This window comes from Pongo abelii, chromosome 16 (assembly GCF_028885655.2).
Source record: "Pongo abelii isolate AG06213 chromosome 16, NHGRI_mPonAbe1-v2.0_pri, whole genome shotgun sequence".
Classification (NCBI taxonomy): Eukaryota; Metazoa; Chordata; class Mammalia; order Primates; family Hominidae; genus Pongo; species Pongo abelii.
Genome location: NC_072001.2, coordinates 83,806,052 through 83,818,331, shown reverse-complemented (window position 1 = coordinate 83,818,331; position 12,280 = coordinate 83,806,052). Strand labels below are relative to the sequence as shown.

At 46.4% G+C, this 12,280-nt stretch overlaps 1 protein-coding gene and 1 pseudogene across 5 annotated transcripts in view; one reads left to right on the top strand and one right to left on the bottom strand.

Annotated features, from left to right (window-relative positions):
- The window catches only part of ARNT2 (aryl hydrocarbon receptor nuclear translocator 2), a 199,315-nt gene that overhangs the window by 155,953 nt on the left and 31,082 nt on the right, over positions 1-12,280 (bottom strand). The gene's annotated exons all lie outside the window — the stretch shown is intronic.
- On the top strand, positions 2,762-11,527 carry LOC112129052 (uncharacterized histidine-rich protein DDB_G0274557-like; annotated as a pseudogene).

Here is a 12,280-nt window from a genome sequence, read left to right as displayed (position 1 = left end):
TTAATGTTAATTTAATGATATGTCAATTGAGTGATTACAAATAGAATAATACTTTTTAAAGGGTTTCATGTGGAAGACACAGGACAAAGTATATATAACTGGTGAGAACTGGAAGCAATGAATGAATGAGACAGAGACAGAGGAAGGGGAAGCCCTTTTTAAATAGTAAGTGTCCAATAATGGGACGGATTGGCTTAAGAACAATGATAAAATTTTACCTAAACTAAGATTTATGTTGGGTACTAACTGTGTTCCCGGCACTCTGCCATCTTCTTTGCACAAGCTTTACATCCACCCTATAAAGTAAATGGAAATTCATCCCATCTTACCGATTAGGAAACTCGGCAGGGACCGGTCAGCCCTGTACCCTGTAACACGGCTAGTGAAGGGCAGAGCAGGCTCTTATGTGTTTGGCCACCCACTGTGGGGTCCCTGTCCCTTGTGGTGCCCAGGCGGAGGCCAGGTGGCTGGGCAGATCCTTCCCCAGGGTGGCAGAGACGCGCTAAGGCCACGATTCTCCATCACAGGCCCAGATGAAAGTTGTATGGCACGTAGGACATGTTCATGCTTTGGGGTCACTCCATCTAGCCATGGGGTCCGTGCGCAAGCTATTGAACCTCACTAAGCTTCAGTCTCCCCCACTATAAAATCAAGAAAATACTTACATCACATGGTTATTGTGAGTATTAAGGAAAGCCAATTATTTATCACGTCTAGTAGAAGAAATGTTCCTTCTCCTCTGTTACTTTCCCCTAGAACAGAACGTCTTTTCCAAGCAGACATTATACGTGTATGTACGTGTGATCTTTATATAACCCTTGAGCAAATTACTTAGCCTCTCTATGCCTTGGTTTTCCATCTGCAAAATGGAGATAGCAACGCACCTCCTGGAGTTATGAGGATTAAAGAAGCTAATCGTTGTAAAGCACTTAGAATGATGCCTGGCACAGCGTAAGCACATGTAAGTGTTCAATAAAAATACACACACACACATGCTAACACCACTTAGAGTCATTTTGCTATGGTAAGGACTCGAGTCACTTCGATAATGTTGCTTTTCTGGTTCTAACTCACAGGAGTGCAAGAGAGGTCAGAGGGGCAGAGGGGGCAGAAGGCCCTCTGGACTCCTCAGCACCCCACTCATAACACGATCCACCGCGTGAGGCTGTGGCCAGAGACAGAAGGAGGAGCTGCAAACCCCGGGAGACTGAGATGAGGCGCTCCACCTGTTCCGACCTCCAGCGGTCCCTCTACCCAGAATCCTGTCTCTACATCAGCTGTCAGGCCCACCCGGATCTTAGGAGGGAGTGCAGACCCCGCTCGGGTCTCCCTGTGTGTGTGGAGCTGAGTCCTGAGCTGGGAGCCTGCACCCAGTCCATGCTGCATCGGCCTCCTTCATCCTGTCTCCCACCCACCTCCTCTCAGGGCTTCACACACCAACACACACGTCACACACCACTCACACACACACATCATCACATCAACACACATGCATACCACTCACACACACCACACACCCCCACACACGTCACTCACATCAACACACATACACAACACTCACACACACCACACACATCCCCACCGCTCTCATCAACACACATACACACCTGCACACACCCCACACATTCCACACACACCACTCACATCAACACACATACACACCTGCACACATCACACACACTCCACACACACACCACTCTCATCAACACACATATACAGCAGCTGCACACACCACACGCACATCACTCACATCAACACATACAGAACACTCACACCCAACCTACACACCTCACACACATCCTACACACCTCACACACATCACTCACATCAACACACATACACAACACACACACAACACACACCCCATCACTCTCATCAACACACACACACGACACCTGCACACACCCCACACATTCCACACACATCTCTCACATCAACACATACACAACACTCACACACCACCTACACACCCCACACACATCACTCACATCAACACACATACACAACACACACACAACACACACACCCCATCACTCTCATCAACACACATACACGACACCTGCACACACCCCACACATTCCACACACACCACTCACATCAACACACATACACACCTGCACACATCACACACACCACTCTCATCAACACACATACACAGCACCTGCACACACCCCACACACATCACTCACATCAACACACATACACAACATTCACACACAACCCACACACCCCACACACATCACATCAACACACATACACAACACCTGCACACACCCCACACACTCCACACACACCACTCACATCAACACACATACACAACACTCATACACACCACACACCCCTACACCACTCTCAACACACATACACAACACCTGCACACACCCCACACACTCCACACACACCACTCACATCAACACACATACACACCACTCACACCACACACCCCACCACTCTCAACACATATACACAACACCTGCACACACCCCATATCAACACACATACACATCACTCATACACACCCCACCCCTCCACACCACTCTCAACACACATACACAACACTCACACACCCCACACACCCCGCATACACCACTCACATCAACACATATACACACCACTGACACACACCACACACACTCCATACACACCACTCACATCAACATACACAACACTCACGTCACACACACCCACACACACCATTCACATCAACACACATACACACCCTCACACACATGCCACACGCACATCAGTCACATCGACACACATGCACACTATTTACACACACACGACACACACCATTCACACACACCAACACATCACACACCACTCACACACCCCACACTCCCCCACCATTCACAGCAACATACATACACACCATTCGCATTCACACCAACACACCACACACACCACTCACGTCACTCAACACATACACACCATTCGCATTCACACCAACACACCACACACCACTCACGTCACTCAACACATACACACCATTCACACACACACCACACATATACCACTCACAACACACATACACACCATTCACATACACACACCATTTGGACACACCACACACACACCACTCACATCAACACATACACAGCACTCACACACACAACACACACACCACTCACACCACTCACATCAATGCACTTACACATACACCACACACACACACCACTCACACACATCACACATCATTCGTAAACACAACACACATTGCTCATACATCACTCATATACACACACCCCCACACACCACACACAACACAAACCACACATGCACACACCATTCACATCAATAAACACACCATGCATACACCACACACATGCACCACTCACAGAAATCTCACCACACAAACCACTCAAACCAACATACACACCACACACACACCACAAACATACATCACACTACTCATACACATACCACAGACACCTCTCTCACACCACACACACACACACCACACACACACAAACCACACACACCGCCCACCCCGGACCTGACAGGGAACAGCTTCCTCCTCGCTGATGGTAAGAGCTTCGCCTTAGTGGGGAAGTGTGCCCTGCATTTGTCACAGCCCTGGGACCCCACAGCCCTATGCACCCTTCGGAAGGTAACCCAGGGATCCTGGACAAGTCATCCATCCCCTCTTGTTTCCAGTTCGCCACGGGTAGCCCAAGCAGCGCCTGGCAAGGAACTCATCTGAAATGGGTGTGAAGAACAGGACCCTCACCTCGATTTCCCCATGCAGCTGAGGGTTTGCCACATTTAGAAAAGACAGGCATCTGGTACAGCATAGAAACATGAACGCATTCTGTAACACACATCAAAATTCAAATCAATCTGAAAAGCCAAGGCCGAATTTTCCATTACACAAGGAAAAGTAATCCGCTTCCCTTCATGAAGCAAAACCACCAAAGAGCTGCTTCCCTTTGCCGGTTCCTCGCCTCCCATGCTTCCTTCAACCTTCTCTAGTCAGACTCATCTGCCACCCCACTAGAGAGCTGCCATCATCACAAGGCCACTCTTGTGAAGGCCTTCTGCCTTCACAACAGTGGCTCTTCTGCCCCTGCAGAAGGTCTTCTGACCTTCTATGGGGATGTGGCCCCCTGCTCTGTCTCAAGCATTTTCGCCTGGTTTTCCAGGCCCACGTCCTTCACCTCCTGCCTCAGGCCCCTCTTCCTAGGCCTCCTCTGCCTGTTCTTCCTCCTCTTCCAGACCTCAGGGCATCTTGCGCAGCCTCCTATCCTATGTGTCCTCCTAGGTGATCTCACCCAGGCGCCTGGCAGCAGCACTGCCTCCGCTGCTGCTTCTCCAATCCAATAGCAAGCCCTGCTGCTATCTCCGAGAGGTCTCTCCATCTTCTGGGCTCTGCTGCTGGCCTGCCTCAGGACGCCCCTGACCTTCCTGCATCCACTCTTGTCCTTCCCACTCATTCCGCACTCAGAAGCCACATCAGACAAGGCCAGCCCTTGCCTCTGTCTTCTAACACATTTTCTTTCCTCTTAGCCCAAGCCTGGAGTTCCCTGCCATGATCAACTTGTTCCTGTGTGATCAGGCCACTGCCCACCTCTCCAGCCTACCTCTCTGGTAGGCTGCCACGGTGCCTTATCTCCAGCCACGCTGCCTTATCAGTTTCTTGAACACACTATGTTCCGTTCTGACCCCAGGACCTTTGCATATGCTATGTCCTCTGGCAAGAAAGCTCTCCTCCCTCTCTTCACCTTATTAATTCCTTACAGTCGTTTAGATTTTGCTCAAATATCACTCCTCAAGGAGGCCTGTCTCTGAACAACCCCTCCCCTAGCCAGTCCAGGTCTGGTCCCTGGGGATTCATTCTTACTGTACCTGGACTTCTCCTGGGAATGAATGAAGGTCACAGCAGTCCAGGTGAGAGATGGCAAGGCCTGAATGATAGAGCCGCAAGGAGGGCACGCCAGAGGAAAGAGATGATGTCACTGCCTCAAAATAGTGTGTCGGCGTCAGATCCCAAAAAGGGAAAATTCTAAAAAACCTTGGTCACCTGATCCTCCTACACTGTATGGGGCAAAAAAATTCTAGAGACAGATGAAAAATATGATTGGGCCAGTTGCATATTTACAACTACCATGCCACACATGCTCAATACAGGACTTTCGCAGCAAAGTAGAGGTACAAGTGCTCATGCGTGCCTCGGTTCATTGAATCAGGGGGGCACACATTCAGTAGCAGCCTACTTCTAGTTCCGGCTTCATCACTATTTTCCTCTGTGTCTCCTCAACTAAGACATGGAGTTCATCAGGACATTATTTCCTTTTACAGAGGTTGCTGTGAGGAAGTGGTCTCTGTTTCAATTATAAGCAGCATTTGCAAAGCTCTTCTTTTAAGCCAGGGGCTGTGCTAGAAGCTGAATGATGGTCAGAGATGAAAGGACCCAATCCTGCCTCTGACAAGTTCAGTCTTGAGTGTGATGGAGGCACAGAGCCCAGTAATTTCACACTGAGAAATGCATGCTGTGAGGGATGCTGGATACCATGTGTTGGGGACGGCTGGGAAGATCTGACAAGGCTTCCTGGAGGACACCATCCCTATGCTAACCTGGCAATGGACTGCAAAAAAATGCTCTGGGAGGAACGAAGCGCGATAGGAAAGACACCCTTTCCTAAAAGCGTTCCTTTGACCGCTCCAGAATTCCTGAGCAGATTAATTTAGCCCCCTCTGAGGGGTATGCTTTCTTGTTCATTTCCAGTCCCTGGAGATTTCTGGTCTTTTATCCCAACTGCAATTCCCTACAGATCGAGATTTATTCCCCCACTCAAATGCAACGCTCTTGTCTAGATCTCTGCTCAGGATCCCTGATCATAACCGATGGCAAATGCACAAATAGACAGAAATATCTGTATTCGCAGCAGTCTGACTCCAGATGCAAATATCCCCTCAGGAAATTGTTTCCCATTACACACAGAGGGGAAATGACTGTCTGCTCTTAGACAAAGTTGGAATGAGGTTTGGAGCTCATTTAAAAATCAGTACAAGCTAAAGATTTTGTAAGGTTCACCATAACACAGAAAACATATCTGGCTTATAATGCAGCATCTAGCTACAGACTATTTCACATTTCAGATGCAGACATACTGTGTAGAATTCCTATAATACAGTGTAGGCAGCGAAAACCTGGAAAAAAATGTGGAACTTGAGAGCATTACAGATGAAAGGAACAGGAGGAAATGGAAAAAAAGACATCTTGCTCTCCCCACATTTCATGTGAATCCAAGTAAGAAAAATATCCCCTGATCTTTACATTGGGAAAAAATTAATTACATGCAAACTTTCACAACATGACAACACACAATATTTTAATGGCCACTCAAATAAATGAAAAACCAAAAGGCTCTTTCCATGGGTGGGAGCGGGGTGAGGGCAGGCAACTAACCAAAGAAAAACACTCTTCTCAATATTCATCTCTCTTATAACAATTCTCTTCATAGAAAGCACATCAAATATCACAGCCCTACCTTTTCAGAGGGATTAAACAAAGATCTTTCTTCCTTGTGACCAACACCTTCTTAGGAGAATCTGTTATCCGTGTAGAAGAAATGTCAGAAACCTCTGGGAGGAAATGTAGCTGCATTTGTATTCTGCTCAGAAAATGTCATCACAGATCTGTTTACCTTAACTGTGGACCATGATTCAGCCGTGACAACTGTCTTGCATACTGATCAATTTATTTGCAGCAAAATTTCTAGCATTAACTGCTTAGGTTCTGAAAAATCGGTTACTTGGATTTCCTGTGAAACCATAACAAATGCACATTTGAAAAATCTAGATTCTTATCCAAACATTTTAGTGAGAGATAATAAAGGATTTTTCTTGAAGTGCAAGCAAGGGAGGGTCCCTTTTACTTCTGGAATGAAGACAGGGCACATGATTCCCAAAGGACCTCCATGGGGTAGCATTTTTATAGCACAATGTACAGAAAATCATTAGACTGAGAATCAGAGAACTCTGACTGCAGATCCATGCTCGGCTTTAATCAGCTGTGAGATCCTCTGTAAGACACTCTTTTCTGATCAGCAGGCTGGGCCAGGGTCTCTGCAATAGAGAAGAGGATGGCCACTGGACCCGGGAAAGCAAGAAGAAGCCAGGTCCTGTCTCCTCTGGCTGGTGCTTCCTGGACGCTGAGCCCTGGATGCCTGCCTGAGCCCCTTCTAGTAGGCAGGCAGGTTTTGGCATTAGGGAATTGAAACCAGTCCCAAGGCAGCCCGGGGAGATGCCCTCCCACCTCAGCTAACAGTGCTGGCTCAGGTAGAGCTCTGGCTCTCCTCTGGAACAGGGGCACTGCACTACAGCACACTATGGTGTCACTCCCCATGTTCCCACTAGTGTCCGAACCCACTAACTCCAGCTTCCTTCTCCACCCTGTGGGCTGAAGTCCTGTAATCTCTGTGCTGAAATTTGTATAAGGAGTAAAAATAAAACAGACCCAGCAAGAAGATGGGTAACCAGTAATTCCAATGGAAGAAAAGTGGAGAGGCTGCTGTCAAGGATATGATTCTGGAGCAAGACAACAAGGATGAGTGACCCATTCAACCTGCCCCACTCTGTGCGAGACGACCCCACAGGTCTAACTGCAACGAGACATCCACCCACGACTTGTCTCATGCTTGAGTCAAACCTAGAAGTCGCAGACCATCAGAAGAAAGTGTGTGTCATGAATCACACAGAAGCCAGCCCAGAACATCTAGGTTGGAAGGACTGGTGTCCGTCAGTGGACTGAATGTCCCTAATGAGGTCTTAGAAGGAGTCTCAGCCAAAACCTAGACTCTGGTCTACCAGGACCTGAGTCTAGGGAATCAGGAGCCCCATGCAGTCAGACAGACCCTGAAGGAGAAAGTGCAAGGCATGGGTTGCTGGTGGAAGAGTACACAGGAGGGCTCAACGCTCTGATTCTCCACATTCAAAAATACCAGAAAGAACCATGGGATGGTGAAGGGTTCACTGAGGAGGACCTGCTAGTGAGACACAACTTGTCGGCCTGGAGAGTCCTTGAGGCAGAAGGAGGGATAAAACTGTCTTCAGATACCTGAGGGACCTTCCTGTATAAAAGAGAAGAGGCCAGTTCTCAATGACTGCAGAGACCTCTTCACAGTGGCTGAGGATATGAAAGGTAGGGGAAAAAAATGAATGACCAAGATGCATGTTGACTGTCCAAAGGCAGTTGGAAGTTGAACAGAAACCAAACGAACTAACAAGTCTGACATAAAGAGAAAAGCTCATAAATTATGGAATATTCCCAGATAAAAATTACTCAGCCTTTAAATATCATGATTTCAAAGATAATGTTATAGGAAAATTCTAAGAGTAAGTTAATGGAGCAGGATACAAAATCATATACACAAACATATTTATCAGGGATCCACCAAAGTTCAGCTTCAGCTACACTATTTGCCCAAAACCTATTATTTGGCCATGGCTTCTAAATGAATGCCTTGGCCTTTGAAAGGACAAACAGTCTAATACCTATTGCAAGATCATTTCTGGCATCCCTGAACTTGTGCATGATCAATGACCTTACGATACTCAGGTCACCACCATCTCTACGTCTACAGCATAACAACATCAATACTACAAATAAGCCATGCCACATGAACTTATTGCTCAAGTCCGCATATCAAATGTAAATCTGCATTCTAGATGTACTCAGATTAAAAAGCTCCCTGTATGTATGATGTATTTTGAACTCTCCCAGTCAGATGGTGTATAAATATAAATATTATTGCAAGAATGAAATGTGCAATAATCTTTGACCATATGGTAAAAGCTATTAATTTTATATGCAAAATTTGTGTGCAAATCAATTATCAAGAACTTTAACAAATAGTTACATTTAATAGGAAGTGAGGAAATAATACAAATATTAAGAGACAACACTTTGGGAGGCCGAGATGGGCGGATCACGAGGTCAGGAGTTCGAGACCAGTCTGGCCAACACAGTGAAACCCCATATCTACTAAAAATACAAAAAATTAGCTAGACGTGGTGACGTGTGCCTATAATCCTAGCTACTTGGGAGGCTGAGGCAGGAGAATCGTGAGAACCCAGGAGGTGGAGGTCGTAGTGGGCCGAGATTGCACCACTGCACTGCAGCCCATGTGACAGTGCCAGACTCCGTCCCCCCCCCAAAAAAGAGGCAAAACATTTGCTTGCTACTTTTACAAAGACTGTCATATTCTTTCTGAGCCAAGTTATGTACAGAACCATAAATACTACTATAAAACAGAATAAAAGAGATTATTAGTGTATATTATAAATTATGTCTTTGTGGAATTGTTTGGTATGCTGGCCTTCACAACAATAAACAATCTTTAGGATTTTAAATTTTTCTACCTGTTTCTGTTTAGACCATGCATCTTTCAAGAAAAAGTCTTATTTGGAATCCTTCATATCTTTATAAGGACAAATTAATTGCCAAGTTTATCAACTGTGCCACCTCAAAAATTCACAAGGGAAAAAACCTCCCATATCACACCATAACATCTGTAGTAAATAATCACCAATGCAGACATAATTAACAAAACCAATGTAGTTCATTCCTCCACCAAACTCAGTTGCAAACAAATGTCTATATTTAGTATCATAAATTGCAGCATGGTATGCACAGGAGTATCTAGCAGCGGGCAAGGTCTAGATACAATTGTTTCTGACTTAGAGTTTAACTTTACAATGTGAGGAATCCTAATAAATAAAAATAACATAAGAACAATACCTATTTTTGTTAGAATGTCATATTTTCATTCAATGATTCAGCATCAGCCTCAATCAGAGCCAAACGTAGATGCTCAGCCATTCAGCATTAAGGAAAACTGAATTAACTCAACGCACCTCTAATATGTGTAGATCCAGACAGAGAAAGAGACTCTGTGTGTGTGTGTGTGTATGTGTAGGTAAATACATTTAAAAAAGGAACAAAGCTAATAATTGAATGGTAAGACTATATAGGATTTTTACTGCCCACTTATTTTCTATTATCTCTGTGTTTTAAAAACTTAGAATATAATACTCTTATGATCAGGAAGCAATGCAAGTGATGTAATCGAAGGTAAGTGAAATGCTTGGCTCCGTGGGCAGGCTGCGTAGGAACTGGGAACACAGAGCTGAGGGAGGGGAACAGAAGCCGGCAGCTGTGAAATGGTGTAGCCACCTCCAGCTAAGCAAACTTCCCTACAGGGATGGGACAGAGGTGATGAAAGGGGGAAAAGGCAGAATTCGAGAATGAAATAGCTACTGAATTTCAAAGAGGTGGCAGGCCCTGAGCAGGCTCGTAAATCCGCACGGCAACACTGTGAAAGAAGCATCATGATCACCATGTCCTGGGTGTGATCATATTCAGGGTTTTCTGATTAGTACAGTAGTAAATGTGCACAGTAAACAATCTGAAATACTCAGGAAAGAATAAAAACTGGGGAGATGAGGCCACAAAAGAGGAGAGGAGACAAAAATGGGATAAGAGAGATGGAGAGGGTGAGACTCTGGCAAAGAAAATATTAAAAGATGAGTTATTCAAGGTGGGGGAGACACCACCACCAGCTCTGAAGTTGGGGCAAGAGGTGACAGTGGCCTGACTAGCATGCAGTTCCTCCTGTGGCTCCCTTCACAATCTCGAGACTCACTGATGCTGGAGCAATGAGGAGTGAAGGCCCACTTCTCTCCACAAAGGGTAGACTGAGGTTATTCCATGCACAGTATAAGGCCCTGAATATACAGAAAGGAAAGATGGAGCCCATTGAGAAGGGAGAAGAAGGACCAGCAAACAGCCAGGGACAAGCTGTGTGAAAAGTGACACAGCAGGTAAATCCAGAGAGCTCTGGGAACCAGAGGTGCCAAACAGCACAAACCAGGAGAGACAATCAGTGGGACGGATGTGGAAGGCTCTGGAGGAGGCAATAAGTTGGTGGATTCTAAACATTGTTTAACCAGGAAGTAACAGACAAGGTGAGTCAAGCTTGAGTCCTGCCCGCTGGGCTCACAGACACCCTGGCCTTCTCAATTATGCAAAAGCCACACCTTTGAAGGAGAGTGGGACAAATACTAAACCAGATAGCATGCAGAGACGTTAAAATCCCAGGCACAAATGAAGACTGTCCACATAACCAGGGACATGTGCCCCTTCTCTACGTGTACTGATTGTTGTCCAGACACAATGAGAGCAGCTACCATCCTTCCTGGTGCCAGGACCCACACAGGTCATGAAGCAAACACAGCCCCCACCAGGATACCAGATGGTTAATCATCTGGAGGATGTGGGTGTCCTGGGAGTGTCACTCCTAATTTAGACAGTGGACAGCAACATGCACTTCCTGTACATTTAACTCAAACCCTTTGGAGGTGGCACCATGATGGGGACATCTGTATGGATGTAGTGAAGGAACACAATACAGTTACAATCCTTCACTTGCTGTGTGTTTCTGTTTCCCCAGGTAGGAGGAACTCCCCGAGGTCAGGAAGCAGTGTCTATTCATTTGTCGTATGGAATCACCACACCCTTCAGTGATGGCCATGCTTTCCTTGTCGCCTTGTTTGAGATTGAGTGGGCCCCACAGAATGGCGTTCCCAGAAGCCTTGGTGACTGCTCAGATCCCAGCTGCTTTACCTGCCAGCATCCTGAAACTCAGTAAGATCAGAGTCCAGACCTCGTAAGATGTTGAGACTTCACCTACTGCTGCCCCACCCAGGCTGATGAAGCATCAATCCAAGATGAAGGGGCCCATCCCTGAGTCTGTAGGTAAAGGTGGTGGGGGAAAGCTGAATAAGGAGAGGAGCTGCGCAGGGAGGGGGAAGGATGAAGGAGGGGATAACTTGGGCTGTAGGAAGTGGAGGCTTCCGGTGCAGTTAGCTGAAGACAATGTGCTCACAATTGCACATGTGCATGGCATCGTAGCTGGGATGCACTAGCCATTCAACACATTTTTTTCCTTTTTTTGCCCATACCTCCTAAAATTCCTTTTACCATCAACACGTATTTTTGACATGGATGAATAAATGAGTCAATGAATGGATAAATTTTGCTCTGAGTGCTGCCCTAGGAGGCACATACAAGGTTCTCAATTATTCAGGTGCAAAATCAGTGCCAAGTGATCCACGGCCGTTTCAAAGCTGTCTCTGAAGCCCACACATCTCCCGCTTCTAAGCCGGTAATGGCCTTGGACAGCATATCCTTAGTACTGCCTGCTCCTGTGGACAGAGGGAGGGAGGGAACCTGGCCTCTGAGCCAGAGGAATTCGAGAGGGCGGTGGGGTCAGCAATG